The sequence below is a fragment of the Littorina saxatilis genome, linkage group LG3 (assembly GCF_037325665.1).
Source record: "Littorina saxatilis isolate snail1 linkage group LG3, US_GU_Lsax_2.0, whole genome shotgun sequence".
NCBI classification, from domain to species: Eukaryota; Metazoa; Mollusca; class Gastropoda; order Littorinimorpha; family Littorinidae; genus Littorina; species Littorina saxatilis.
This window is the reverse complement of record NC_090247.1, coordinates 37,306,044-37,312,326: the sequence shown is the minus strand read 5'-3', so window position 1 is coordinate 37,312,326 and position 6,283 is coordinate 37,306,044. Positions and strand designations below refer to the sequence as shown.

Here is a 6,283-nt window from a genome sequence, read left to right as displayed (position 1 = left end):
AGTCAAACCTGTCTGAACGACCACCCAAAGGACCAACCAAAAGTGGTCCTTACATAATTATACAGGTGGTCGTTTTTGAAAGGTGAATTATACAGGAATGAGAAAAGTCGGGGGTCCTTTTGGGTGGTCGCAAGGGACAGGTGGTTGTTATCAGGAGGGGATCGCAAGGCAGTTTCGACTGCATTGATGACAATGGTCCAAGAGGGGGATGAGACTGGAAACAAAACCAAAAAAAAAATCAATAAGTTTCACTCAACGGCTGCCCTGAAATGTCTGGTATGACTTCAGCATGTCATGATAATGCCTTCTAAGAGTAATTACCATTCTGACTAACATAGAACCGGATCCTAAACAGATGGTGCCAAATCGAGCGTGACACTGACATCAAGACAGTGCCAAATCGAGCGTGACACCGACATCAATCGAACAGCGGTGGCGCCGCGTCGATGTCTGAACCAGAATTTACGCTCCAGTGACCTTTTGTCAGAATTTCCTTTCATGCGCTGACCGGCGCGGTAGGATAGTGAAACTGACATTATTATTGACAGGAGCGGGGTAGTTGGTGAGACAAGAGTGCTGGTCATGATTCTTTTACGCGAAATGTGATAGCGCTTAGTAGTCTGGGGACTCGTGGCAAGAATACACCACAATACTGCAAATCATTGAACAAATTGTAGTTTTCTCAGCAATTGCACATAAAAGTACAAAGAATCGATTAAGAGGATGACACAAGTCATCCAGCAAGTATGAAAGGGTGAAAAAATTAATTAAATAAAAATCGTTTCGAAGGTAAACAACGCAGTGCGGGAGATAACTCCAACACGAGTTATCCGCGACCTTGGGAATATTAGCCAATCAGATTTTAGACGTATCGCTTTGCGCGGAATACTTGTCGTCTGCTTGAAGAGCAACAGCATGGCGTTTGAGTTTGCAGAATGAAGGCGCCTGCTATATATTTTGCACCCACGACCTTCGAGTAAACGGTAAGATGCTTTCAGTTACATGTATACATGTTTTTAATGGAGGGGGGGTGGGGGGGGGGGGGGGAGGGTAGACGGGAGGGGTGAGGGGGGCGCGAAAGTGATTGCAATGTATGCCAGATCTGTATCTGTGTCAATACGTTGAAAAACCACTTCTGTCATTTGATCGACGGAAGGGAGGTGCGCATATAAATAAGTCCTAAACTGGGTGGAGATCAGATTTAAAGATCTCCATAGATCCTGCCAGAACTTGATCGTCCTGTAGATGGTTCCAGTCTACGATCGTTCTGGGAAAATAAGAGTTCCTGTGAAAGCAGCGGCTATTGTCCGTAACACTGTTTCAACACTATTTGTTGACACAAAATCTTGGAAACGCCTTGCTGTTTAGATCTGTTCGTGTTTACCTTGCTTTCGTTTTTATGTGGCCCTGACAGTCAGAAATCAAATTGAATTTTGTACATCTTCGATATGTAGGTAATTGGTAATTAACTCTTGAATCTTGATGATGTTATTGCATGTACAGAAATCGGTACGACAGTCTATTAACATTATATGTATCATAAGAAAACACAGACATTTGAAGTGCATGCAATCCACGTGCGTTTTGCGTGCGGTCACTACTGGGTTCTCTCATTCGCTGCACAGAGACGTAGACGATCATGTCACATATCTAATGTAACCTAATATTCTAGCCATGCGTGTTGGTACGTGTGTGTGTGTGTGTGTGTGTGTGTGTGCGTGCGTGTCTGTGTTTGTGTAGGTGTGTGTGTTAGTGTGTGCGTATATGTGTGTGTGCTGTGTGCGTGCCTGTGTGGGTGTGTGTGTGTGTGTGTGTGGAGAGAGAGAGAGAGAGAGAGAGAGAGAGAGAGAGAGAGAGAGAGAGAGAGAGAGAGAGAGAATGTATGTGTGCATGTGTGTGTTTTTATGTGTGTGTGTGTGGGGGGGGTAGTTAAGTCGCATACAACCTTGTCTTTCATGTGATTTATTTCCTTGTTTGTCTGTATTTGATTCGGTTTTATCACTGGATACAGAGACGTTTCCTGACCCTTGCATCAGTCAAGAGAAAGCATGGATTCAAGACCACTGCCAAAACAAGGAACGTCTTCTGAAGACACGGTTCGCGAAGGTATGAGGCGAAAGGGTGAGGGGGGGGGGGGGGATATGCCTGCTCGCTTGTGTATTAGGTGTGTGTGTGTATGTGTGTGTGTGTGTGTGTGTGTGTGTGTGTGTGTGTGTGTGTGTGTGTGTTTGATGAAGTCACAAACAAAATTGTTTTGCAGTTGATTTATTGCCCTTGTTTGTTTTCATTAGGTTATCTCATCCTGGATGCAGAGACTTCCCTGGACCCTCACAATCTCCCGGAATCTGTCCAGGAACAAAGCTTGGATCCCAGACCACTGCCAACACAAGAGGAGTCTTCAGAAGAAGCGGTTCATGAAGGTAATTCACACCCATCAATGTTGGAGGCCCGTGCCCTGGTCGACTGGTCTTTATGTGCGATATGCCAAACAGAAACAGAAGAAAAATTTGTAAATCCGACACAATCAACATTTGCCAAAGCTGGCGTGCAGACTGGGTACGGTCGTGTCGTCGACAATATTTTGAAACTTGAAGCCCTTGGGGATTCGTCTGTGTTTGTTTTGAACAAGGATCTCCTTGAACAAGGTAATGATATGAAGACAACCTTTGAAGAGAAAAAAGCTGTATGGCACAGAACCTGCAGGAACAAATTTGATAACCAGAAAGTTGCTCGTGCTGAGAAGAGATACTTGAAAGAAGAAGATAATGACCAGAAAGAACTGCACAGCCCCGTCAAAACAAGGAGGACGATAGGACCTGTGTGTGACCGCGATGCAGAAAAGATGGTACTTCTGATAAACTTGTGAACGCATGTACATTTACCATCGACCAAACAATTCGTGAACATGCAGAGATTGTGCAGGACCGATCACTCTTGGGAAAATTATCAGAGGGGGATATGCATACCTTGGACGCCAAATATCATTCATCTTGCAAGTTGACTTTGTACAATAAATCTAAAAAAGCCTTAGCAAAACGGGGAATTGACGCACACGAACAAAATGAGTTAACAGTGTTAAGTCAACTCCTTTCTTTCATTGAAGAAGAGAGAGAAAGCAAGTCCATGTCACTGTTCAAAATGACTGAACTGTGCAAAGTGTATGACAGCCAGTTTCGTGAGCTGGACTGTTCATATAACAAAAAGGTTCATACAACAAGACTCAAAGAAAGACTTCTTCATATGGGGCCAAATCTGCAAGCTCAAAGGCAAGGGAAAGAAACTGTCCTTATTTTCGATACAGACGTCAGCAGTTTGCTGAATTTTGCAAGAACATTAGATGATGACGCATTTCATCTTGCACGTGCCGCACAGATTGTCCGTAAAGATATCCTTTCCAAAGACTATTGTTTTGACGGTACTGTTAAGGTCTCAGCAGACGTTGTTCCCGAAAGTCTGCGTGCACTCACAGGTATGATAATGCATGGAAACGTGTCTGGTTCGACTTTGACGGAGATCAGCAACAAGCAGAAGAAGTCAGTGTCGTCAGTTTCCGAAGTTCTGATGTTCAACACAAGGAAAGGAGACAAGAGAAGTAAACGACCCACATCTTCAAGGTCATTTCACTCAACGTCGAGGGAAACACCACTGGCCAGAAAGAGAAAATGTGAGTTTTACGCCCTCACGGCAAAGCCATTAGGGGCATGTTACAAGGAAAAAATCCGGCTTTGTATGAAAATAAAAAATAAAAATGCAGGGGGGGGGGGGGGGGGGGGGGTGAGGGGTGTAGACCGCTGGCTGCCGGCTGCTAGAGGAGACCTGAAATGAGCTAGGGACCGGGTTGGGTCGTCTTGGGTCAGTGCTGAAATGGTTACTTTATTGGCTGTTGGCTGAACAGACACCCGGGCTTCATATTTTTGCATGCATGTATTCGTGTTTCCAAGGCCTGAGGCTTTCGCTGTGACCCTGGGATCTTTATCGTGCGCATGCGTGCACACGGGGGGTGTTCGGACACCGAGGAGAGTCTGCACAAAGTTGACTCTGGGACACACATCTCGCGCCGAACTTGGGGGTTGAACCCACGCAGATAGTAACAACCGGTTTTAAAGCCAGCGCCTCTACCGACTGGGCAAACTCCCCACCCAATATGTTGGGGTCAAGAAGTTCCATGGAGGGCGGGGGGTATGGAGTAACACATAGTGTTTTGCTCAGAACATTCCCACCCAAGCAGAGCCGCGCTAGGGGTACGCATTACCGTGGAGCTGGCAGTCAGTGCTACCAAATGTCGTCTGTGTCTACCACTCGGTGGTGACTTAATGTGGGTCTATGTAAGCAGATGCCGCGCCAACGCAAGCAATCTGATGCAGAGTCAGGAGGCGGTTTGGTACAAGAGAACCTTAGAGGCCACAGCCTCGGCCGTCTAAGGGATCTGTGTGTATGGAGGCACATTTGGTTTCTGAGGTTCAAGCGGAGCTGTTGCCTCTGCTCCCAAGTTCCCGTGTCTCAGGAGGCGTTTTTGGTATGGAAGCAAACCTGTAGGTTGGGGCCTCTGCCTTTCAGGATGCCAGGACTACAAAATGTGTGTCTTGAGACACATTTAGCTTAAGATTCCAGAAGTGGATCTGTGCTGTGCTGGATCTGCTGCAAGCACACTAGAACCAGCTCGCAACAGTTGAGGTGAACAGATTGGTGACCAAGACCATCATCGGTATCTCTCCGAGTGATGGGTGTGGGCGGAGAAAGTCTCCCAGACTGAGGGCATTCTCCCTTCTGTAGCGGATGAGACTAGCCATCTCTTCCTTGAGAGTGTCACAACCTTCAAACACGTGTGTGAGGTGTCCAGTCTTGCCACACTGACAGACTGCCTTGTCCCAGTATATGCGGCTGCTGACCGTGCGCAAGCGACGCAACAGGCTCATGGGTCTCGGGGGGAGTGGGAGGTGGTGCCCTTTCCTATTGTAGGGGAGGTGTATCCATCCTCTCTCTTCACATGTTTGTGACAGAGTCTGCTCTCTTTCCTCTCTTTTTAGCTTGGCTAGCAGCAGTTTGGCTTCCTGGCAGGAGAGCCGAATGTCTGTCATTGGCATGGTTGACATAGCCGCTGGCCATATATATACTGGCCTTCTTTTATACCTCAGAACAAGGCAGAAGGAAGTCATGTGCTCCTGTGGCGGCTCATGCTACAGAAGTAACATCCAGGCCTCATAAACATCGAGATAGACGGAAGTTCTGTATTGTTGTTTGCGGGAAAGTGAGGTAAGTGATATCAAGCTCATGATCACTCAAAATGCGTGTCAAGCGATTTAGTGACCTTGTTACCTTTCCAATGGATACATTGTTTACTCTGATAAGCAGATATGGATCCATCAAACATTGCTGTTTTGCGAAAGTTTGAGAAGATGTCGCGTAGGCATCGTTTCCCTTTTCGCGAGTAAAACGAACAACACGCGCCCCAAAACCGAGTTTACAATTTGGTGAAAGATGTATTTCTTTCACTGTGAACTTGAGACTGCGTGCTTTTGTGTGTTTAATTGTCGCAGGGGATACTAAAAGGATGTGTTCTTGCTGTGTTTTGCACTTTTACTAACTTGCTAATTTTGTGTGCGATTTTAGGAAATGATGCTTTATTCTTTATGACGAGTATAATCGTGATGATTTAATCAAATTGTCATCCTCTCAGGCCATTAGGAATACTAAAGGGCTTTCTTTTTCTTATTTTGCAAACCTGATTCTGACAGAAACTGGCAGTATGGAGACTTTTAGAATTGATGCGTTTCTTTTTATGAAGAGTATAGGTTTGAAGGTCATGACCTTTTCCGATCAGTTGTGTCATCCTCTTATTCGATAGAGAATGTAAAAAGGTATATGTATGCCAATTTTGGTGCTTTGTTCAATGATATGCAGTATCCTGCCACGAGTCCCCAGACTATAGTCAAAACATCACTGTAATGAAACAAATACTGAATTTGAGTAATACACCTTTTGACAAAAAAACACTTTCATGCCCCGAGTGTTCGCAATGATCAGTTTGCACGAATTAGTGATTGTTCTGAGCCCAAAATGTTGTGATTTTTGTTTTCTGACTCAGTTATACACCGCCTCGAAGAAATCAGACTGTAAAAATGACAATTTTCATTGACAGAAGGAATGGATTTCGTAAGATAAGATGCTTGTAATATTCGCTTTAATGAAAACAAAATAAACATGGTTGCATCGAGTAAAAATATCCTGATTTTATGAAACTGCGGAACAAGTTTTTCAGCTCTTGTCAGAAATTTCTATCGAG

The 6,283-nt window shown here is 45.1% G+C and overlaps 1 long non-coding RNA gene across 1 annotated transcript; it reads left to right on the top strand.

Annotated features, from left to right (window-relative positions):
- Positions 1-616: 616 nt before the first annotated feature.
- On the top strand, positions 617-2,420 carry LOC138960929 (uncharacterized). The gene is made up of 3 exons (XR_011454096.1): positions 617-983; positions 2,012-2,106; positions 2,292-2,420. It is a non-coding gene; the product is annotated as an uncharacterized lncRNA (long non-coding RNA).
- Positions 2,421-6,283: the final 3,863 nt, after the last annotated feature.